General features: G+C 44.4%; 1 long non-coding RNA gene across 1 annotated transcript in view; it reads left to right on the plus strand.

Moving 5' to 3' along the window:
- The first annotated feature begins 20,366 nt into the window (after positions 1-20,366).
- The window catches only part of LOC145514482 (uncharacterized), a 30,140-nt gene continuing 25,056 nt past the window's right edge, over positions 20,367-25,450 (plus strand). Inside the window, exon 1 of the long non-coding RNA XR_014060178.1 lies at positions 20,367-20,422. This is a non-coding gene — a long non-coding RNA (uncharacterized LOC145514482). The remainder of the gene's footprint in view (positions 20,423-25,450) is intronic.

A 25,450-nucleotide genomic window follows, 5' to 3' on the forward strand; every position in this document is an offset into this window, starting at 1 on the left:
AGTAATTTCAATGTTATTTCATGTTAAATCAGATGGGGCCACTTGTGGTATTAAAGGATCAAAAAGATTTTTAAAGTGACGTTCTGATAGCTGTTTCTCTTACAATTTAGGATTAGGTGAATTTGGGGGACACTGACTTTCTTATAATTGGTCTTGTAGATTGTAAATCTACTGATGAAGTAGAATTTTTTGTAGTTTGAAGGTTTGGGGTTTTGTATTTTTGAAAAGAGAAGGAGTATTTGAAAACTGTTTCTGTTCTTTGACTCTGGCATCATCAGCACAGCCAGCTTCACCTAAAGTCCTATTTCTGTGCTGAGCAGACCTCACTCAAAAGTATGAGCCACGAATTGCACTAAAAATCTCTTTCATGCCATAGTGTTCTAATGTAAAGGTTTTGCATCACTGACTTGAATGATGGTCAGATGCAAACACACCTGGGAACCAGGTGACCTAGTGTCTCAGAATCTGACTCCTGGCCTGGCAGGGTGGGTTGTGTCTGTCGTTATTCACTGCCGTGCTTTTTCTCATCCTGCTGTTTCTGACCTATGATGTGTGGCTCCAAAGTCATGAAATTAAAAACCAACATGAGTCATTAGGGCCTGCACCAGCCAAATGAGCACTTGAGCCACATGAGCGCTCACTACACAGCCCCTCGTCCTTGTTTCCCAAGTTCCTGGTGGAACAGCCCTCACTGACTGGCCCTGTTTCCTCCCATGGACCACCCTCCCACCCACTGTATATTTGTTTCTGATCCTGCCACCACTACCTCAAAGGAACATAATGTCAGTATGGCTTATTGTTGATGTTGCTAATTAACCTTCATTTGTTTCTCTTTGTAATTAATAAATATCTCTCAGGAGAAACTTTCAGGAGAGCTTCCAGTCTCTCCTCCAACTTTTACCTATTGAATTCTAGAATCTAGCAAGTAGATTTTACCTACAGCCGTTTTTACTCTGTCATACTGGTGATTTTTTCATTTTTCTCATCCCTTCTACATTTAGTAATTAGAATTCTGTGAGGAAAAGTAGCTCCTCTAGATTTTTTTATTCAGTAATTTATTTATATAGCATGGATTTGTGGCATGGGCTGTAATTCAACATGACCATTACTTATTTTAGAATTGTTCCAGCTCTGGCCACTGGGAGTCCTTTCGAGTTGGCTCCTGTGCCTTTTCAGCAAGACCCCATCCTTTTCTGAACCGTTGTTGTAACTGTAACCTCCATGCAACTCCAGGAAAGCCCTGTCATTTCTTTATGATAACTTCTACCTCACCACTACCTTGTGAAATCTGCTGCTTTCCCTGGGATCATAGCTTTACTCACACCCTTATCAGTCTGCCATCCCATTTCTTCCTTCACCATTGTTGCTCAGTCTACATACTACCTCAATTATTATTTGTTTAACACACTTTCTTTCAATTGTGTCATCTCTGTTCTTTAAACTTCAGTATATCTACCTAAAAAGGAGAATTTTAAATCAACTCAAACAAAGCATCTTATCCAGACCGTAATCAGATTTTCCTAGTCATTTCCGAGATGTCCTTTTATAGCTGGCTTGTTTGAATCTGGATCCAAATGTGCTCCATTGATTGCCTTTGGTTGTCTGATTTCAAGTTTGTTTTAATCTAAAGCAATCTCTTCTCACTTTTTCTTAATGTCTTGTGTGACCCCAAGAATAATGTAGAAATATATCCCCCCCCACCCAATTCCTATTATAGCTAACAGTTTTTATATTGCTTATATTAAGGTTTAACTTGTTAAATTTAGAAGCACTCATTTTTTAATTTATTTTTAATTTTGATAAACACATGACATAAAATTAACCATCTCAGACATTTCTAAGTGTACAGTAGTGTTAAGTAGAGCCACATTATTGTGCAGTGGATACTCAGGACTTTTTCATCTTGAAAAACTCAAATTCTGTACCCATGAAACAATAACTCCCCATTTCCCCCTCCCTCCAGCCATGGCAACCGTCACTCTAGCTCTCATTTTTTAAAGCTTTGTGTGATTAAGCCAGTAGTCCTGGAAGAAGCCAGGTCAGTTGTCCTGTGGAATGTCCCCCCTTCTAACTGTGTCTGTTTGCTTCCTGTGGCATCCTTGTCCCTCTCTCCCTGTATTTTCTGTAAATGGAAGTTAGTGCTAAACTCTGGAGAATTTAGTTTGATTCGTCTTCAGCTGCTTTGGCAGGAATACCTCGTAGGTGGTTTTGTGTACTTTATATCATATCCCGGTCAAGTTTTTTGCCCCTGCCAGAAGTCTAGGCTCTTGAAGTCATTCTCCCAGCCACTGCACCATTCACAGGCAGGAAGGTTTCAGAGTTTTCACCATCCGTGGAGTCTTCATGATCCAGCTGCATGTTCCTTCTTCACCACCTCTTCTAGACTTTTCTTTATGTGCCTCCCCCCATTACTCCATCCTGGTCTTTAGATATTTGGATTAAGAGGTGATGGAGACTCCTCGAGGGGGTCTGCTGTGGGCCATTTGTCGAGGGCCCTGGGCCAAGGCTTCTTAAGAGACCTTAACTCTAGAAAGCCAGGGAGCATCAGACTTGACTCTGTTCCGATGCTGCTTTCGTACCACAGATGGCAGCGGTGACAACGTGGATAGTTAACTCTGCCGGTCATCCCTGGACTAGTTGGAATTTATAAAATATGCACAAGCCACTGCCTCCATACTTGTCAAGCTGAGCTCTAGTTGCCTGTGGTGGCAGGTACTTCAGCCTGTTATCTTTCACCTTGCTGCTTTTCTTGCTCCTATTCTAGTGGGCCCCCAAGGATGATGCTATTCTTCGTGGCTTTTCCCAACCAATTCCTGATACATCAGACAGTTTGAGCACTGCTCTTATACTCAGGTTATTTTTTTTTTAATGTAGAAACACTCATGTTTTAAGCTTTCTTTGATTATGTAAGTAATACCTATCCGTTGAAGATGATTAGAAAATAACTATCATCTTGGAGGTTTTGGGTTTTTGTTTTTTGTTTTTTTTAATATTTGTATTTCCCTGTCTTAGATATACTTGCTGCTAAAAGAAGTATACACTGTTCAGACATTTTTTTCTGTGTATAGGTTTATATTGATTTTTAAATAAAATACATACTATTTTAAAGGTTGTGATTTTTCTTCTAATATACCATGAACATCTTCCCACATTCCTAAATATATCCCCCAGTTTCATCTTTCAGGACTGCCTGATACTTGGTTGCACAGATGTGGCCTAGTTTATTTCACTAGACTTCTAGGGTTGGAAACTGGGGTTACTGTTCTTTCTCTCTTGTTTTATTCCATTGCGAACCTTTTAAAAATTTGTTTTTATTTAGTTATAATTAACATACTGTATTATATGAGGATGAGGGGATAGACCGGAAAGGTGAGGGGATTAAGAAGTACAAACTTACAGCTATAAAATAAGTCACAGGAATGTAATGTACAAATAGGGAATATAGTCAGTACTATTGTGACAGCTGTGTGGTGGCAGATGGTGACTGGGCTCATTGTGGGGATTGTTGCTGAATGTATAAGAATGCTCACTCCCTGTGTTGTACACCTGAAACTTATCTCGTACATGTACACTGCTTCCCCATTAACCTCCTGAGTCTTGGAATTTCCATCAACAACTTGCTCTGATGTCTTCGCATATGGTTGTGTTCCCCAAGGAGAAGTTCCCAGCAATAGACTTTCTGGGCCAAAAGGTATCTGTATCTTGAAGGCTTTGGAAACACTCCTGGCCTTCTCTCCTCAAAGTCTAAAAGATTTTTTAATTTTTTTTTTTTTTCTCTTGGGAGCAACTGAACTACTCAACTCTCCCCTATACTCACTTTCTCCATGAAGAGTTTGCACTCTTAACCCCACTTAGGGAATAAGAGGCCTGATGTCAGGCCTGGAAAGATCCACAGATGAAGTAGTTTGTTCACACCCTCATTTTACCAGTTGTGTTAGGTTTGCTTTCCTCATTAAACAGTATTAAGCATATTAAAAAAAAATTTCAGAAGCACAGCAGGCTAATAAACTCCCCCGCCCCAGGGTGCTCTCATCAGAGCACACACCCAGGACCATGCTTGTGTTCACTGGCTGAGGAGCCCCTTGGTAGGGTAGGGAGAGTGTGGGCTTTGGAGCTGGGCTGACCTGAGGCCAGAGCCGGCCCCCTCCTCGGAAGCCGCTTAACCTCACTTTCTCAGGAAATGCGGTAACAGTGCCTCCCCTTGGAACTCTTGAAAGGCCTGGAGCTTGTCTGTACAACAGAGCCTAACAGTGCCTGGTACATAGTAGGCACTCAGGGGGTGTTCTTTAAGTTCTCTTAGTGACAGTTGCTAAACCACAGAATTCTAGACCACAGCCATACATCAGATACAACCACACCTTAGCATATTGGAGTATTCACTGTACTTTAAATAATTTTTCTGAGTAAACATTTTTCATATAATTACAGATTTGGAGTTCTCTTTTTCTCACTAATTTGTAATGACAATTTAAAAATGACAGTGATATAAAGGTTCGGTTAACAGATCATAAAGCATTGTATTTGTGGTTGCTTTCTTAAGATAGATTTCCAAAAACTGGTATTACCAGATGAGACATGAAAAGCATTTCTGTGGTTCTCAAAAGATGGTGCAGAATTTGTTTCCCGAGGGGCAGCACTCACAGCCGCCAGCTACAGGCAGGGCAGGAGGGGGGTGGGCAGGGATGTGTGTAGCTAATCAGGCACACTGGCCCTGAACCTGAAGACTGGCCCACAGCCTTTCTCAGCATAACACTCCATATCAGACAGACTGAGCAGTTCATATTTGCAAAGAAATGGCTTTCCCATGCTTGGTGTAAATAAGCATTTGAACAACATTACCAGCATTGGATATTTGTTACTTAAACCAAGAAAATGTTTGCCTGTTTGATAAGCCAAAAAAGTGATTCTTGCTAACTTATGAATTCCCTCCTGCCCGTGTGTGCTTTTAAACTTCTCTGGGTATAATCTAGGCCTTTTGCCCATTTTACTGTTGTGTCTGTGCTTCTTTTCTTTTTTACTGATGTGCACAAACTGGTTTTCCTTTTTTTAAAAGTATTCATTTCTGAAGGATTCCTGTTGTTCATTTGAGAGCAGTACTTGACTCATTAAAAACAATTTCAGTTTTATGAAAAGGTACATCTCTCTCTCTGCCTTGCTGTCCCCTGCCCCTGACTCCAGTACACCATAAACACCGTTAACGTTTTGGTCATTTTGGTTTGTTTTCTCATCATTTTTTTTGGCTGCACATACTGCATGCGGGATCTTAGTTTCCCAAACATGGATTGAACCTGAGCCCCCTGTGTTGGGAAGCACAGGGTCTAACCACTGGACCGCCAGGGGAGTCCTCTTGTTTTCTTATAATTGAAAACTAATCACCAGACTACAGAGGTGCTTGCCTGTAGGGAGTAGTGGGGAGGAAGTCTGGCTTCCATGGTACCTCTGTTCGGTCTCACCTACTCACACATGTGGCCGTGTTACCTATTTTAAGATGGTTATAGTTTTCATTTAGCTGTGATCATCCCATGTGTGCATGGCATGTTTTTTCCATGTAACCGTACACCTCACACACTGCTCTGTCCCCGGGCAGTCGTTTTCACCTTGCTGATAGCTGCACAGTATGCCCAGAGATTTATCTGTGTGGCCCTCCCTCTGTTTGAATGTGTCATTTAGTTCTGGTTTTTCACAATTGTAAAGGATACTGTGATGAACATTTTGGTCCTTAAAATGTTTTTCTAAACTTAGGATTCTTTAAGATTTTGCCAAAGGGGAGTTCCTGTATCGGAAGGGGAATAATTGTATTGGAAGGGGTATACTTGTCTAAGGTTCCTGATACACATCTAAGTTTTCTTTTGAAAACATATCAATTTTCACTGCCGCCATTAACTCATGACGGTGCTTTCCACACATTCTTGCTAGCATTGTGTACTAAGAGTACTTTTCACCTTTGCTAATTTAACAAGGGAAGGGACATCTAGTTTTAATTGTATTTATTTAGTTTTTAAGGACACTGAATATTTTCCTCTGAGCTTCTTAAGCAATTATATTTCTCCTCTTTGCATTCATTGTCAGTATGGCTTTAGTATCTTCCAATCAATTTGAGCAGTCTCTTTATATAATAAGGATATTACCTGTCTTCATTTTGGCCATAAACATTTTCCCCAGTTTGTTTGGATAATTTTTTTCACAAGGTTTCAATTTTTATATAGCTCAATTCTTCTGATATCTTTTCTAAACCTACAAAATCTAACCTTCTCTAAACATTAATGTTTTATTCTGCAGTTTTTATTACTTATAAAATATACTTTAACTATTATTGAATTTACTTTGAATGTATTATGTGAAAATAAAAATGGTCTCCCATTAACTGCCTCGACATCAATTTTAATAAGTGACATATCAGGTCATAATACGTTATTTTATAATACAATTGTATATCTGTATCATCCAAATTGTTTGTTTTGTCACCCTTTACGTATCCTAGATCTATATTTTTAACTTGTATACAGCCTTAGGTGAGCTTGCTGTCATCATACCTTTAAAAAGTGTATTTATATGTATGTGTACTTATATGAGAAAGATACGATTGTTACTCTTCTGGATAAAAAATTTGTTTACCAATTAAAAACAACTTTTTGATGATTATTGAAGCAAACTTGCAAATCAGAAAGAATTGACATTGTTACATTTATTAGCATCCAGGAATATGACAGAAATGGTATGGACCTAACAGAAGCAGAAGATATTAAGAAGAGGTGGCAAGAATACACAGAAGAACTATACAAAAAAGATCTTCACCACCCAGATAATCACGATGGTGTGGTCACTCACCTAGAGCCAGACATCCTGGAATGTGAAGTCAAGTGGACCTTAGAAAGCATCACTATGAACAAAGCTAGTGGAGGTGATGGAATTCCAGGTGAGCTATTTCAAATCCTGAAAGATGATGCTGTGAAAGTGCTGCACTCAATATGCCAGCAAATTTGGAAAACTCAGCAGTGGCCACAGGACTGGAAAAGGTCAGTTTCCGTTCCAATCCCAAAGAAAGGCAATGCCAAAGAATGATCAAACTACCACACAATTGCACTCATCTCACATGCCAGTAAAGTAATGCTCAAAATTCTCCAAGCCAGGCTTCAGCAATACGTGAACCATGAACTTCCAGATGTTCAAGCTGGTTTTAGAAAAGGCAGAGGAACCAGAAATCAAATTGCCAATATCCGCTGGATCATCGAAAAAGCAAGAGAGTTCCAGAAAAACATCTATTTCTGCTTTATTGACTATGCCAAAGCCTTTGACTGTGTGGATCACAATAAACTGTGGAAAATTCTGAAAGAGATGGGAATACCAAACCATCTGACCTGTCTCTTGAGAAACCTGTATGCAGGTCAGGAAGCAACAGTTAGAACTGGACATGGAACAACAGACTGGTTCCAAATAGGAAAAGGAGTACGTCAAGGCTGTATATTGTCACCCTGCTTATTTAACTTATATGCAGAGTACATCATGAGAAATGCTGGGCTGGAAGAAACACAAGCTGGAATCAAGATTGCTGGGAGAAATATCAATAACCTCAGATATGCGATGACACCACCCTTATGGCAGAAAGTGAAGAAGAACTAAAGAGCCTCTTGATGAAAGTGAAAGAGGAGAGTGAAAAAGTTGGCTTAAAGCTCAACGTTCAGAAAACTAAGATCATGGCATCTGGTCCCATCACTTCATGGGAAATAGATGGGGAAACAGTGGAAACAGTGTCAGACTTTATTTTTTGGGGCTCCAAAATCACTGCTGATGGTGATTGCAGCCATGAAATTAAAAGACGCTTACTCCTTGGAAGGAAGGTTATGGCCAACCTAGATAGCATATTTAAAAGCAGAGACATTACTTTGCCAAGAGAAGTCCATCTAGTCAAGGCTATGGTTTTTCCAGTGGTCATGTATGGATGTGAGAGTTGGACGGTGAAGAAAGCTGAGCGCCGCAGAATTGATGCTTTTGAACTGTGGTGTTGGAGAAGACTCTTGAGAGTCCCTTGGACTGCAAGGAGATCCAATCAATCCATCCTAAAGGAGATCAGTCCTGGGTGTTCATTGGAAGGACTGATGTTGAAGCTGAAACTCCAATACTTTGGCTATCTCATGTGAAGAGTTGACTCATTGGAAAGGACCCTAATGCTGGGTAGGATTGGGGGCAGGAGGAGAACGGGACGACAGAGGATGAGATGGTTGGATGGCATCACTGACTCGATGGACATGGGTTTGGGTAGACTCCGGGAGTTGGTGATGGACAGGGAGGCCTGGCGTGCTGCAATTCATGGGGTCTCAAAGAGTCGGACACGACTGAGCGACTGAACTGAACTGAGAAATAGGATGTTCTTTTATATATTCAAGCATTCTTATCAACTTGTTTTTCTCATAAGTTTTCCTTAGTTATTCCCGCATACTGTTGCAGTTGTAGGCTTCGTTGTGTAGGCTTTTTCTTGTTGGTTATAATTCCCCCGAATGCCAGCATCCTAGGAATGGGGTTACTGTTCCTAATGTTGCCCCACTGCATGCACTCAAGCTAGCCAAACCCTGTGCTTCCAGAGGCAGGTGGGGGCCACAGATTCTCCAAGGGAAAATGCAGAAAAAGCATAGCATTAAGTATGTGAGCACACGTATACACACAACTTATAAATACTACCCCCATACCCCGCCCCCAGCCTCAGTTTTGAATCTCCTCTCACTCTGGTTCCAGGGCGGGGACCAGGCCATCTGATTATCAGGTCTCCTCCAGGGGGGACCCTGAAAGGGAAGAAGTACAGGACCCACTGGCATGATACCTGGCCCACTTCAGCCTTTCAGATAAAAGACTGGTTTGGATCAGTTGACCATAGTCTTCGTCATTTGTTTTCTTGGACTTTGGTTTTTCTTGTGGGGTGTGGCAGGATTGGCCATACCACATGATCTATGGGGTCTTAGTTCTCCCTACCAATTGTAGAAGCCAGCCAGTGCTCCAGAGGGTGGCACCTCACTGGGAAGCACTGTCTCCTGCTTTCTTTTAGTTTCATTCTATTATAGAATGCAAATCAAAAATTAGATTTTCCAGTTTTAAGCCACATTAAAAAAAAAAAAAGCCAACCCGGTTCACACCAAAATTCCAGGCCTTCCTACCTGGAACTTCCGCCTAGGTCCTTTGCCTAGAAAAAAGGACCATCACGCTCTTCAGTGGACCATCACTTAATATAAGGAGATCCAGATATTGCAGGAGGAGATGGAGGTGACTGCACATGAGGGGGTTGAATGTCATCATCGACTGAACAGATATGAGATTGAGCAAACTCTGGGAGATAGTGAAGGACAGGGAAGCCTGGCGTGCTGCAATCCGTGGGGTCGCAAAGAGTCGGACACGACTTAACGACTGAACAACAAGGGATACAAGGGAAAACTCACAGAGTCACCTGAGGGCGCTGTGATGCTGAAGGGGCTCAAAGGGCCCGTGCTTGGCACCGAGCGCTGGTCCAAAGTAGACTCCAGGTGAACTCAGGTGGGCTTTTCGGATATCCTGCTGTGTATGCCAAGCAGCACCAATGAAAATAATAGTAGTCTATAATAAGGAGAGAAGAGTTGTGTTTACTTATGATAGAAAAAAGTCTTGATTTCTATAAGCCAAACATGGCCAACCTGAAAGTCATCTTCCCAGATTATTCTGAGAAGCTGCTCCAAGTTTTCAGCACAGTTTTATATATTGTCAGAACAAAGGCTGTCAGAAGGCTGAGTGCTGAGGAATTGATGCTTTTGAACTGTGTTGGTGGAGAAGACTCATGAGAGTCCCGTGGACTGCAAGAAGATCAAACCAGTCAATCCTAAAGGAAATCAACTCTCAGTATTCATTGGAAGGACTGAAGCTGAAACTCCTGATGTGAACAACCAACTCTCTGGAAAAGACCCTGATGCTTTGAAAGATTGAAGGCAGGAGGAGAAGGGGGCGACAGAGGATGAGATGGTTGGATGGCATCACCAACTCGATGGACATGAGTTTAGGCAAACTCGGGAGATGGTGGACAGGGAAGCCTAATGTGCTGCAGCCCATGACGTCACAGTGAGTCAGACATAACTTAGCTGCTGCAAAGCAGAAACGTTAAACGAGTCGGGGGTTATATTCCTTCAGTGTTAAAGAGAGACCAGCACGTACATATCGAGTCAGTGTGGACCTGGGACCTGGGAAGGGAGTCTTACCATCAAAGAAGGACAAGCACTAGTGACCCAGAAGGAGGGTCCTTAATCTTTATTTTAAACATGGCCATCATTTCTGGGCAAGGTGCCCTTTTCCTGAATGATTGAAGCAGATGTACAATGCATATAAGGGAGGCCAAAAAGATGCTATTTTAGTTAGTTCGAGTTTGCTCAGACTCATGTCCATTGAGTCGGTGATGCATCCAACCATCTCATCCTCTGTTCTCCCCTTCTTCTCCTCCTGCCCTCAATCTTTCCCAGCATCAGGGTCTTTTCCAGTGAGTCAGTTCTTCGCATCAGGTGGCCAAAGTATTGGAGTTTCAGCTTCAGCATCAGTCCTTCCAGTGAATATTCAGGGTTGATTTCCTTTAGGAGGGACTAGTTTGGTCTCCTTGCTGTTCAGGGGACTCTCAGGAGTCGTCTTCAGCACCATGTATGAAACCTCGGCAAATTGTTTAACCTCTGTGCCTCATTTTTCTATCTGTGAAAGGGGGAATGATAAAATGAGTCCTGCCTCCTGGGGTGGTTGGGAGAATTAACTGTGTCATATGCAAAAGCACTCACTCGGGTTGGTATCTGGCTCTAAGGAAGCAATATTTATTTATCTTTTTAAAGATTTTTTTAAGTGTGGACCATTTTTTATTGAAATTTGTTTACAATATTGATTCAGTTTTATGGGGTGTTTTTTTGGTCACAAGGCATGTGGGATTTTATCTCCCCGACCAGGGCTCGAAGCTGCACCCCCTACATTGGAAGGGGAATTCGTAGGAAACAATATTTAAATCCTCGTTGTCATTCTGCTGATGTAGTATCAGGGATTCAAGACTGAGGGGTCAAAGCGGCAAGCTTGGTGCTTCTGTTGCTTGGGAGCCGGATCTGTCTGCTGTGGGGGTGGTCCTGTGCACTGCAGGGTGTTGACCAACATCCCCTGTCTCTACCCAAAAATGTCCCCAGATGATGCCACAGATGCCTTTGGAGGGGGGCATGGTCATCCTTGTCTGAATAACCACTGTTCTAAGTGAGATCCCCGTGAGTGGAGGCATGTAAGCCAGAGCTGTGAGACGGCAGGATGGAAATACTGCGGGCGGTGCTCGTGGAGAGGCAGTTCCCAAAATCTCATCCTACCCCCGAAGCGATGCTTCCATGCCGCTCAGCAGCCAAGCTGACGTCTCGTGTTGGCTGATGGCTCAAACCCAGGGTGTCTGCTCCCCACCACGGCTTCAGATTGTGATGCTGCTTAAGTTATGTGTTTGCTTTTGGCTGCACGGGGTCTTCGTTGCTGCACAAGGGCCTTCTCGAGTTACAGCGAACGGGGGCTATCCTGGGGTTGCGATGTGTGGCGTTCTCATGGCGGCGGCTTCTCTGTTGCATAGCACGGGCTCCAGGGTCCACAGGCTTCAGTAGTTACAGCGCACAGGCTCAGCTGCCCTGCAGCATGTGGAATCTTCCCAGACCAGGGATCGAACCTGGGCCCCCGGCATTGTCAGGCGGATTCTTCACCACTGGACCCGCAGGGAAGTCCCCAATCGTGATGTTTGCAGTATTGTTATTTATATCCATGAAAAGGCCGTCCCACACAGTTCTGAGAAACACAGACTCACCCATTTGGAGAAAGCAGTAGAGACACAGGGTTTTACATACCAGGCACGGTCCTCACAGTTACACCTGTACTAACTTTACTTAATCCTCATGATGCTTCTCAGAGAAGGCAATGGCACCCCACTCCAGTACTCTTGCCTGGAAAATCCCATGGACGGAGGAGCCTGGCGGGCTGCAGTCCACAGGGTCTCTAAGAGTCGGGCAGGACTGAGCGACTTCACTTTCACTTTTCACTTTCATGCATTGGAGAAGGGAACGGCAACCCACTCCAGTGTTCTTGCCTGGAGAATCCCAGGGATGGCGGAGCCTGGTGGGCTGCCATCTATGGGGTTGCACAAAGTCAGACACGACTGAGCGACTTAGTAGCAGCAGCAGGATGACAGTTCTATGGTGGGTGAGGGGACATTGTTATTCCTACATGTTGCAGATAAAGAAACCAAAGCACAGAGAGGTTAAGCAACTTGCCTAACGTCACACAGGTGGTAGGTGGCTGGGCTAGGATTGAGCCTTGGAGGGGGTATTTGACATGCACAGTGCCATTTCCTTTTCTTCTTCCCTCTGGTTGGTTAGGATCTTCCCAACCCAGGGAATGGACCCGAGTCTCTTTTGTCTTCCCGCGTTGGCAGGCAGGTTCTTCACCGCCACCTGAGAAGCCCTTGATAGTTGAGTTAACTGCCGAGTCAAGAAGTTTAAATAACAACCTGGAATTTGGTTTCTCTTGAAAAGTATCAGAGAATCTGGCAGTGCTTGGTCCACCACCACCAGCTGGCAGGAGCTTGGAGCGGCCGCCTCATTGCAACAGATTCCGTTTCTCCAGAGTCCCCATCACTCCCTCTTCTATCAATCGGCTGGATTCGCTAATTCACTAATAATTCACTGGATGTCTTTGCCCAGCCTCTGCAGGTATTAGATTTTCAGACTTCCAGGGAAGACAAATTATGCATGTGTGGTTTTGTCTGTCTGTTTCTTTTTGTTTGATTTTTAGGAGTCTAGCCATACTAATCTTTAATTCAGTCCTGCCCATGTTACCGAGGATGGCTGATTTCAGTTTCCTTCCTGTGTGTGTGTGGGCATGCTCAGTGGCCTCCGACTTTTTGAGACCTCGAGGACTGTAGCCACCAGGCTCCCCTGTCCAGGGGATTCTCCAGGCGAGAATACTGGAGTGGGTTGCCATTTCCTCCTCCAGGATTCTTCCCGACCCAGCGATCAAACCTGTATCTCCTGCACTGGCAGGCAGATTCTTTACCACTGGGCCACATGGGTAGCCCCAGGACAGGGGAGGAATCCAGAAACTCAGCCTCACAGGCTGAGGTTCCCTCACAGGCCTCACATTTTTCCTTGTGGCTTTTGGAAATAAAGAAGTTTTCACATATTGAGATCTAGGGAAGCCATTCCGGCTCATACATGGGTTAACCTGATACTACATCAGCAGAATGATAACGAGGATTTAAATATCGTTTCTTAAGACTGTCCCTTCCAATGCAGGGCTGCAGGTTCAATCCCTGGTCGGGGAGATAAAATCCCACATGCCTTGTGACAAAAAAAAATCCCCATAAAACAGAACCAATATCATAAAACAAATTCAATAAAAAATTTAAAAATGGTCCACATTTAAAAAAACCTTTAAAAAATAAATATTGCTTCCTGAAAGCCAGATACCAACCCGAGTGAGTGCTTTTGCACATGACACACTTAATTCTCCCAAGCACCCCAGCAAGCAGGTCCCATTTTATCATTCCCCCTTTCACAGATAGAAAAACTGAGGTACAGAGGTTAAATAATTTGCCGAGGTCTCATACATGGTGCTGAAGAAGACTCTGGAGAGTCCCCTGAAAAGGAGACCAGACCAGTCAATCCTAAAGGAAATCAACCCTGAATATTCACTGAAATGACTGATGCTGAAGCTGAAGCTCCAATACTTTGGTCACCTGATGCAAAGGACTGACTCATTTGAAAAGACCCTGATGCTGGAAAAACTGAAGGCAGGAGGAGAAGGGACGACAGAGGATGAGATGGTTGGATGGCATCACCGACTCAATGGACATGAGTTTGAGCAAGCTCCAGGAGATGGTGAAGGACAGGGAAGCCTGGCGTGCCGCAGTCCATGGGGTCACAAAGAGTCGGACGCGACTTAGCAACCAAACAACAGCTTAGATAGTAAATGGCAGTGGTGGGGTTCAAACCAGCTGACTATCCCTTATAACCACATGTTCTAATCATTCTGCTGCCTCCAGTCACCCCAGGTATGAGATGCAACCCACTCAGAAACTTGGAGCAGCCTGACCCACCTAGCTGGGGGTCCTGACGGCTCCCTCCTGGGCGTCAGGTGAGGCCAAGCCTCCTCCGGGTGCGGAGCTGGGCTGGTGGAAGGCCAGTTCTTGCAAGGGGCTGAGGTGGTAGAGGGGCAAGACGAATCCTGGCTCTGGGGTGGAGCCCGAGTTACAAGCTGCGGGCACGGAGAGCAGGGGGCTGGGCCAGCGTTGTGGACGTCTGTCGGCGTGTGCTCTGGGGCAGGGCACCTCCTGTTGCCTGTTTCCCGCCTGTCTTGGGAATTCATCCAGCGTCATCTCTGGGGACTTGCTGCCCCACAGTGGATGAGAACAAGGCTCTTTGACAACTAGGGCATCAGTCATGCCTCCTGGTTACAAACCTTTCTAGAATGGTCCGGTAATATCAAAAGCCATGATAGTTAATGTTATTGAATATTATTAACACTGGTTATCAAGAATAATTTTTCTGCAATGTGCTTTTTTTTTTTTTTGCTTCTCATGCTTTGGAGATAGTCCCATTGTATAAATATGGATCACACAAAAATACATCTTTCTTCCTGACTGCTGCAGAGTACCCCATACTATGAATGAAAAATCAGTGTAGTCATCCCTATGTTGGTAGACTTTCAGTTTGTTTTCAACACTTTTTTTTTTGCTAAGATGAACAACTCTGCTGTTAGCATTCTTGTACTTTTCTCAGACATCTTATATGTTTCAGAAAATCTTTTTTTTTAATTTTTAAAAACTTTTTATTTTATATTGGCATATAGTCAAATGACAATGTTGTGACAGTTAGGTGAACAGTGAGGGGACTCAGTGATTAATATATACATGTATCCATTCTTCTCCAAAACTCTGCACCCATTTAGGCTGACATATAACCCTGAGCAGAATTCCCTGTGCTATACAGCAGGTCCCTGTTGGTTATTCACTTTAAATATAATCGTGTGTCCATCTCAAATTCCCAATCTATCCCTCTCCCTCCCCACCCAGTAACCATAAGTTCATTCTCTAAGTGTGTGAGTCTCTTTCTGTTTTGCAGTTAACTTCATTTGTATCATTTCTTTTTAGATTCCACATATAAGGGATATCATATGATATTTCTCTTTCTTTATCTGACTTACTTCACTCCATATGATCATCTCTGGGCCCAACCATGTTGCTGCAGATGACACTTTCGTTCTTTTTAATGGCTGAGTAACATTCCATTGTATGTATGTCCCACATTTTCTTTATCCGTTCCTCTGTCAGTGAACATCTAGGTTGCGTCCAGGTCTTGGCTGTTGGAAAAACTGCTGCAGTGAACACTGGGGTGCACATGTCCTTCTGGACCATGTGTTTCTCCAGATACACGCCCAGGAGTGGGATCGCAGGGTCATATTAAATCTTCTAAAGTAATTTTCTTCATGAAGGTTTCTAAGTTCCCACCAAACACACAAAAATATAATTGTGAGAGATGATGCAGGTGTTAACTGACCTTACTGTTATCACTTTGTCATATATATGTATATACCTGATACACCTGTATCATGTATGCACAGGCATGCACCAAATCCCTACACTGCATACCTTTAACTTACATAATGTTCTATGTCAATTACATTGCAGTGTCTAGACATCTATCTATCTATCTATCTATATATATATATGGAAGTTTGTGGGAACCTCCGTTACAACAGAAAAACTTTGTCCCCTTTGTCCAAGGCTCAGCGAAGCAGTGTCTTCCTGAAATGAACGTCTCTGACTTCAGTCTGCTTCCTGCAACAGCAGCTCTGGTAACAAAGTACCCGTGAAGCACAGCTGTTCACTCACATTCTCACCTGCAAGTGCAGAGTGGGATGTTTCTCTTCTGAAAACCAGCTTTCTTAGCTTTAAAAAACATATTTAACTCCCCTATCAAAGTATTAAAGTGTGTGAGTCTTTAATACTATCAAAGTATTAAATTACTCAGCCATAAAAAGGAACACATTTGAGTCAGTTATAATGAGGTCGCTGAACCTAGAGCCTATTATACAGAGTGAAGTAAGTCAGAAAGAGAAAACCAAATATCATATATTAATGTGTGTGTGTATATATATATATATATATGCACACATATATATGTGTGTGTGTGTGTGTGTGTGTGTATACACATATGGGTCAGGCTCACCTGGTTCAGGCAGTAAAGAGTCTGCCTGCAATGCAGGAGGCCCCGGTTCAATCCCTGGGTCGGGAAGATCCCCTGGAGAAAGAGGATGGCTACCCAGTTTGGTAGCCATCAAAGTGGAAAATCCCATGGATGGAGGAACCTGGGGTCCATGGGTCACAAAGGATCAGACACGACTGAGTGACTAATACTGGCTCACCTTCTGAGATGGGGGCGTGTTTGGCCATATTTATATATAATGTATATATATATATGGAATCTAGAAACATGGTACTGATGAATCTATTTGCAGGGCAACAAAGGAGACGCAGACATAGTGAACAGACTTATGGACACAGCGGGGAAAGGAGAGGGTGGGACGATTTGAGAGAGTAGCATTGAAGCTGGCACATTAGCATAAGTAAAATAAATAGCCAGTGAGAATTGGCTGTACGAAGCAGGAAGCTCAACACAGTGCTCTGTGATGACCCAGAGGGGTGGGATGTGGTGGGATGTGGGAGGGAGTTTCAAGGGGGAGGGGATATGTGTGTGTGTGTGTGTGTGTGTGTGTATGTATATGTACATATATCTGATTCATGTTAATGTATGGCAGAAACCAACACAACATTTTAAAGCAATTATCCTCCAAGTAAAAATTTAAAAAATATTAGATAGAGGTGACCTTATGACATCTGTTAGGCATGCAAGTGGAAAACCTGAGTCAGAGAGGGCTACGGGCCTTGGGAGTTAGAGGGGAGGTCCTGGCTTGAGGTATACATTTTGGGGAGCTGTCAACATCTGAATGTCAATTAAAGTCACGGGTCTGGGTGTTTTCACTCAAGAATTCATTTATATTAAAGAGTAGACCCCTTCAGCATTGCTGTTTGAGCTGAATATTAAGTTCAGTGCCTACAGAGAGGCGATGTCGCTTGGTTAAGAACGCATAAGAGAGGCTGATTCCAGCGGAGCTCAGCCAACCCCCCCTGCAAATCCCGGTGTCCAGTGAGACTGCGCTCACTTGTTATCATGAGCTGTGAATTCAAGTCAGTTTAGCTCATCAGAACCACCCATTGTTTTACTGCTAAGAAAAGCCTCACGATGTTGAAACCCGTGGGTCCCCAAGGATGAGACGTCTGCTCATGAGCCCAGCGCTTGGAGAGATCCCTCCATCCAGCTATGCAGGGCCATGTCTACAGCGGGAAGAGCCAGATGGGACTGCAGTAATTGGCCTCCGTTTCACCTCCAGTGGCCGCTGGGACCAAGGCCTCTGAGCTCATTGGGAACAGGAGAGGAGAGAAGGGCCTGGGAGTTGCACAGAAACTTTTTGATTTGTTCAGCTCGTTAGCAGAGAAGCTGAGGACCTGGCAGGCACTTCTTCCCCAGGGGCAGCAGCTCTGTCTTTGTGTGAGAAAACACATTTCAGAGTTCATAGACAGGAAGAGATTTCCCCCCACATGGCCCACTGTGGCGGCTTTTTAATCAGAGATATTTAGTCTTTACAAGAAGTTATTTCCTTTGTAAAATGGACCCACGGGTGAAGATGGAGCCTTGACTGTCTGGCTCCCTCTTTGCATCTTTCGCCACACACCCAGTGAAAACTTGTTGAATGACAGTGACTGAAATGCAGAACTTATTTCTTTTAACTTTTGTTAATGGCACAAACTCATTTATTTCTATAATATCTTAGAAATATTTTGTAATATCTGCATAGATATAGTTTTCAGTATTTCATGACAGATTACATTATTACAATTATCTATATGTATTGGTTTGATGTAGAACATTTGTGTATAATTTTTTTAACTTTTTATTTTATATTGGAAGATAGCTGATTGACAATGTTGTGATCGTTCCTGGTGAACAGCGAAGGGACTCAGCTGTACACATACACGTACCCATTCTCCCCCAGACTCCGCTCCCATTCGGGCTCCTATATAACCCTGAGCAGAGTTCCCTGCGCTCTAGAGCAGGTCCTTGCTGGTTCTCCATTTTGAATACAGCCGTGTGTGCATGTCCGTCCCAAGCTCCCTAACTATCCCTCCCCCATCCTTCTCCCCTGGGAACCATAAGTTTGTCCTCTTAAGTCTGTGAGTCTGCTTTTGTTTTGTAATTAAGTTTCTGGAATGGTCTTACTTGTTCCTTTGCTACAGCAGTTCTCAGTGAGGGGTGCCTCTGCTCCCCAGGGAACTTGGCAATGTCTAGAGATGTTCTTTGTTGCCACAGCTGGAAAGAGGGGTTGCTCCTGACATGTAACGGGCAGAGACCAGGGCAGCTGCTCAATATCTTACAGTGCACAGGACAGCCCCACCACTGCAAAAAATGACCCCACTGAGAATTTCAATAGCACTGGAGCTGAGAAACTCTCGTTTACTTGTCTACATTCCCCCATTCACCTCCCTCCATCAGAGAACACGGTCCAGGACTTTTGGCTGACTTGTTCGCTGATGCATCTCCAGCAAGTAAAACCTCGTCTGAGAGAGCAGATGAGCCACTAACATGTACTGAATGGAATGAGTGATAACCTCTACCTGCTCCATGGTTTCACCCTTATTTCTCCGCCTTTCAAACATTCACTGAGCATTACTCAAAGCAGGCCCTGGCAATGCACTGGGCATCTCTGATGAGCTCGCCATGGCCCCTGCCTTGAAGAAGTCCTCTTTCTAGTGGGAAAGACCTGACCCCCACCCACCACACACAAGCTCTTTATTTGTAACAAGTGGCATATCTCCTTTCAGAGAAGTGGAACTGGAGATAAAAATGCACGGCATCCTGTGTCTCCAGGCATGACTTACCAAATATGCAGTACTGTTGCCAAAAATATATAACCCAAATCTAACAAAATTGATGAAATTCTTCAAAAAATAGACTAAATTCTTTAAAAACTAAATATTGCAATCATGTTGTTGTAAAGCAGAAACCAACACAACATTATAAAGCAATTACCCTTCACTTAAATTTAGATGTTATGTGCCAGCCTGGATGGGGAGGGGATTTGGGGGAGAATGGGTACATGTATATGTATGGCTGAGTCCCTTCGCTGTTCACCCAAAACTATCACAACATTGTTAATCACCTATACCCCAATACAAAATAAAAAGTTTAAAGTTTGAAAATATATATTAAAAAAACCCATTATTTCCGTATTCACTCAACGAACAACCTATAAAACAACATTGTAATTAAAAAAAAAATTACAAAACAAAAGCCATCCTAGATTAAAAGAAACCAAAATAACATGACAGTTGAATACGACGTGGATCCTTGATCCTATTCTGGGTATTTCATTTTAAAAGATAGGTACAAAAACATGGGAACGACCAAAGAAATTTTAATACGGTATTAAAATAATACCATATTAGATGGCTGAACTCGGAGAAGGCAGTGGCACTCCACTCCAGTACTCTTGCCTGGAAAATCCCATGGACAGATGAGCCTGGTGGGCTGCAGTCCATGGGGTCTCTGAGAGTCGGACACGACTGAGTGACTTCACTTTCACTTTTCACTTTCATGCATTGGAGAAGGCAATGGCAACCCACTCTAGTGTTCTTGCCGAGAGAATCCCAGGGACGGGGGAGCCTGGTGGGCTGCCATCTGTGGGGTCGCACAGAGTCGGACACGACTGAAGTGACTTAGCAGCAGCAGCAGATGGCTGAACTGTGTAAATGTTAAGAAAGAGGAGTGTGGTTAGGAAAGAGAATGCCCTTGTTCTTGGGAGGTGCCTGCTGAAGTATTTAAGAGTGAAGAGTCATGATACCCGCCACACAGTTTCAGTTGGTTTAACAAAAGGGGCCTGTGCATGAACGTGGAGTTTCTCGGTCATGGCACTTCTGACGTTTGGACCTGGACGATTCTTGTCGCAGGGACTGTCTGTGCATCGTAGGATGTCCAGCTGTATCCCTGGCCTCCACCCGCTGGATGCAGGTTACACACGCCCCGATCTGTGACAATAAAAGCTGTTTCTTAACGTTGTCAAATGCCCTCCTACAGGGTGGGAGGGACCCCGTAGGGGTCAACCTCAGCCAATCAGAATCAGAGAGACGTTGCTTCAGGCCGGAGCGTGTGAACGAAGCCTCAACCAGTCAATTTCAGAGACACTGCTTCAGGGTGGACCATGTGAACTCAATCTCAGCCAATCAGAATCAGGATCCCACCCAACTGAGGACCAGTGCTATAAAAGAAGATAAAGAAAATGGAGGGAAGTGTTAACGGTTGGCGAGCCGGTAAGCGGTGGACGGGTGTTTGTGTTCTTGCAATGTTGTTGCGAGTTCAAAATTTTTAAACAGCTGAAGCGTTGGTTAAAAGAAGTCTTGACAGGGTCAGTCCCTGATATTGGTTACCATCCTGAGGCAAATTTTTACTGCTTCACGCCTATTTGATCATGACGCACTTCCTCTCTCCTCTGCCTTAGGGACGACTTTTAAACTCGGAGTCAGGCCTTCCAGGCCCTCATTGCTGGGTCCTACTTATCACCCACTTCAGCCCTATCTTCCTTTCTGAAACTGTTCTGCTCCTCTCTGGTAAATTCTCATTTAAAACCCAATCCAACTGAGATATCCTCTGGAAAACAGTACGCAAGTTTCCCAAGATGGATCATTAATGGAACCTTCTCGAGGACCCCACTCCACCCCTCCCTGTACCGTTTGTCATGTTAGACAGTAGATGGCTTGTGTTCCCCTCCTGGGGGGCTCCGCATACAAAGACTTATCTTCTGTTGTTCACGACTCTGTTCTGAAGGGGGCGACAGAGGATGAGGTGGTTGGATGGCATCATTGACTCAATGCATAGGAGTCTGAGCAAACTCTGAGACGGTGAAGGACAGGGAAGCCTGGCGTGCTGCAATCCATGGGGTCGCAGAGTCAGACACAACTTAGTGACTGTATAACGACAACAACACAAAATTCTGGCAAAAACACCTGGGGTCCTCAGTTTGCCTGCCCACAAGGAACTGAATTTCTACCAACTGTCTCACCTTCCCCAAGGGCTGACAGTTGTGTATTGTCTTTTAGATCTCAGGCTTGGGAAACAAAACCAGTGACCCCACATTTTCTGGCTTTCACAAGTGGTCGTTGCAAGAACTAAATTGGCACACATATGGCATATAGAGGGCTTTTCAGATGGCGCTAGCAGCAAAGAGCCTGCCTGCCCACGCAGGAGATGTAATAGATGAGGTTTGGTCCCTGGTCAGGAAGATCCCCCGGAGGAGGGCATGGCAACTCACTCCGGTATTGTTTTTTTTACTGAGAAGATATACTTTTTTTCTGGCTATTTTGGGTCTTTGCTGCTGTGTGGGGAATTCTCTTCAGCTGTGGTGTGCAGGCCCCTCCTTGCGGTGGCCTCCCCTGCTGTGGAGCAAGGGTCCAGGCACATGGGTTCAGCAGGTGTGGCTCAAGGGCCCCAGAGCGCAGGCTCTGTAGCTGTGGCACACGGGCACAGCCTCTCTGCAGCTCGTGGGACCCTCCTGGACCAAGGATAGAGCCAGCATCCCCTGCAGTGCAAGGCGGACTCCCAACCACTGGACCCCCAAGGAAGTCCCCCACTCCAGTACTCTTGCCTGGAGAGTCCCATGGACAGGGAAACCTCGTGGGCTATGGTCCATAGGGTTGCAAAGAGGCAGACCCGACTGAAGTGACATGGCAGGCATGCAGGCGTGGCCTGTAAAATGTGCCCCCCCCCACAATCTAAGTTCCGACTATCATAGTTTATCCATTCACCTTCTGTTGCTGCTGTTGTGAATCTTCGTCATTCTAACAGGTATGTATCTTATTGTTTTAATATGTATTTCCCTAAGACATATGATGTGGAGGATATTTTCATATGCTTATTTGGCATCTGCATATCTTTGGTGAGATGTCTATTAAGTTCTTTTGCCTAGTTTTAAAATTGGGTGATTGTTTTTCTTATGGTTGAGTATGAAGCATTCTTTGTGTGTTTTGGATAGCAGTCCTGTATCAGGAGTATCTTTTGAGGTATTCCCTTTCAGTCTGTGACTTTTCTTACTCTATGACTCAGGCCACTTTTCAAAAAGAAAAAAAATTATTTATTTGGCTGTGACAGGTCTTAGTTGCAGCATTCGAGATCTTTAGTTCTCTAACCAGGAATCAAACCCGGGCCCCTGCATTGAGAGTGAGTAGTCACAGCCACTAGACCACCAGGGAAGTCCCCAACTTATACCACTTTTAAAAGACATCTGACTTCTTGTAGCTGAATGCGTTCTTACAGAGACAAGGAAGTGTTCTATGTAGGCAAGATATCCAACCATGGCACCCTGTCCTCCTTTGGCCAAGGGGTGGCCAATTCCTTGTTCCTTCTTGTGCCTCAAGAATGCAAAATGTTTGAATCCAAGTCATTGGAAACGTTCCTGAAGAGAGTCATTCAGTCTTGACGTCCTTGGAATTGCCTCCATTCTGTGTTGTCTGGGATATAATGATTTGGCTTTTCCATAGATTCTACTAGGCACGTCATAGACTTCCAATAGATTCAATACTTTTGCTGAAGTTAGATTAAGCAATTTACTAATTCCACCAACAACTCTTTATCTAGTGCCTACTATGTGCTAGGCATTGGGGATACAGTAGTGAACAACATAAACCAAAGTCCTGTCCTCACGGAGCTTATTACACTGTGGTGGAAAAGGCAGACAATAAACAAGTCGCGTCAAGTATATGGCATGTTCAACGGTGTTCAGTGCAATGGAGGATGTTGTTGGCTTCAGGCACAGCTGAATCCAGCAGCTGCAACAATACTAGACTCTAAATCCTGGCAAGGGGATAGGGAATGCCTGGGTGTTTTGCCTGTCTGTCAGCCATGAAATTAAAAGGTGCTTGCTCATTGGAAGAAAAGCTGTGACAAACCTAGACAGCATATTGAAAAGCAAAGGTATCACTTTGCCGACAAAGGTCTGATATTCAAAGCGATGGTTTTTCCGGTAGTCATGTACAGATGTGAGAACTAGACCATAAAGAAGCTGGGCACTGATGAATTGATGCTTTTGAATTGTGCTGCTGGAGAAGACTCTTGAGTGTCCCTTGGTCTGCAAGGAGATCAAATCAGTCAGTCCTAAAGGAAGTCAGTCCTGAATATTCATTGGAAGGACTCGTGCTGAAGCTGAAGCTCCAATATTTTGGCCACCTGATGCAAAGAGCCAACTCATTGGAAAAGACCCTGATGCTGGGAAAGACTGAGGGCAGGAGGAGAAGGGGCAGCAGAGGATGAGATGGTCAGACAGCATCACTGACTCAATGGATATGAGGTTGAGCAAACTCCAGGAAATAGTAAGGGAGGGGAGCCCGGGGTGCTGCAGTCCATGGGGTCACAAAGAATCAGACACTTAGTGACTGAACAGCAATAACAAGAACCGCAGAGTGGTGAAGGGCTTAGAGTCCAAAGAATGCGGGACAGCCCAGGAGATCTGACTTTCTATGCCGAGTGGCAAAGTACCCAAGGAGTTAAGTCCTGATAGTTTCCAAATAGAAAGTAATGGTAAGGTTGATAGTGTTGGGGTGAGAAGAAAAAGGGGGAGGACTTGGAAGGAGTATGTAGATTTTAGGGGCCCCTCACGACTTCTGCCAATTGAAATGTGGAGGCCTGGGCTTCCTTTGCTCCTGATAGAGTCAATTTCTGTTGCTTACAACCAAAGACTTCTAACTCACTCACACACACACACACACACACACACACACCCCTATGCTGCCAGGTTCTGCTGGACACTGAGAACACAGAGATGACTTAGACACAGACCCGTCCCCAGCAAACTCCCAGCCTGTGGGGGCAGCTAGACAATAAGAAGCCCATGCAGCTTACAGGGCAGCCACTGGCATCCCAGGTGGCGCAGTGGTAAAGGATCCGCCTGCAGTGCCATTCCTGGGTCGGGAAGACCCCCTGGAGGAGGGCATGACAACCCACTCCAGTCTTCTTGCCTGGAGAATCCCATGAACAGAGGAGCCTGGCGGGCTACAGTCCACGGGGTCGCAACGAGTCGGACCCAACTGAGCGACTAACACTTTCGCTTCACTGTCAGGGAAGGTAAAGTTTTTATTCTTTCAGTTCAGTTCAGTCGCTCAGTCGTGTCCGACTCTTTGCGACCCCATGAACCACAGCACGCCAAGCCTCCCCGTCCATCACCAACTCCCAGAGTTTACTCAAACCCATGTCCATTGAGTTGGTGATGCCATCCAACCATCTCATCCTCTGTCGTCCCCTTCTCCTCCTGCCCCCAATCTTTCCCAGCATCAGGGTCTTTTCAAATGAGTCAGCTCTTTGCATCAGGTAGCCAAAGTATTGGAGTTTCAGCTTCAACATCAGTCCTCCCAGTGAACACCCAGGACTGATTTCCTTTAGGATGGACTGGTTGGACCTCCTTGCAGTCCAAGGGACTCTCAAGAGTCTTCTTCAACACCACAGTTCAAAAGCATCAGTTCTTCGGTGCTCAGCTTTCTTCACTGTCCAACTCTCACATCCATACATGACTACTGGAAAAACCATAGCCATGACTAGTTGGACCTTTGTTGGCAAAGTAATGTCTCTGCTTTTTAATATGCTGTCTAGGTTGATCATAACTTTCTTTCCAAGGAGTAAGCATGTTTTAATTTCATGGCTGCAATCACCAGTGATTTTGGAGCCCCCCAAAATAAAGTCTGACACTGTTTCCACTGTTTCCCCATCTATTTCCCATGAAGTGACCGGACCGGATGCCATGATCTTAGTTTTCTGAATGTTGAGCTTTAAGCCAGCTTTTTCCCTCTCCTCTCTCACTTTCACCAGGAGACCCTTTAGTTCCTCTTCACTTTCTACCATGTGGTTTCATAAGATTCAAACTTCTTATTAGAAGAAAATATTGGAAACCCCCTGGCAGGCCAGTGGTTAGGACTTTGCACTCTCATTGCCTTGGGCCTGGGTTCAGTCCCTGGTCAGGGAGCTAAGATTTTGTAAGCTGTAGGCACAGCATCCCCTCCCCCAAAAATATTTGCTTCGTAATTGGAAGAATTAAAAGCTTCAAGTATTTTTGATACTTCTCCAACCTTTTTATATTGGTAGAAAACTCATACCAAGCCCTCAACTATTAAAGCACAAGGATATCACCTAGGTCTTCCCAGGTGGTGCTAGTGGTAAAGAACCCACCTGCCAGTGCAGCAGATGTGAGAGACACGGGTTTGATCCCTGGGTCGGGAAGATCCCCTACAGGAGGGAAACCCACTCCAGTATTCCTGCCCGGAGAATCCCATTGACAGAGGAGTCTGGTGGGCTACAGT

The sequence above is a fragment of the Giraffa tippelskirchi genome, chromosome 7 (genome assembly GCF_054371585.1).
Source record: "Giraffa tippelskirchi isolate mGirTip1 chromosome 7, T2T-mGirTip1v1.2.pri, whole genome shotgun sequence".
NCBI classification, from domain to species: Eukaryota; Metazoa; Chordata; class Mammalia; order Artiodactyla; family Giraffidae; genus Giraffa; species Giraffa tippelskirchi.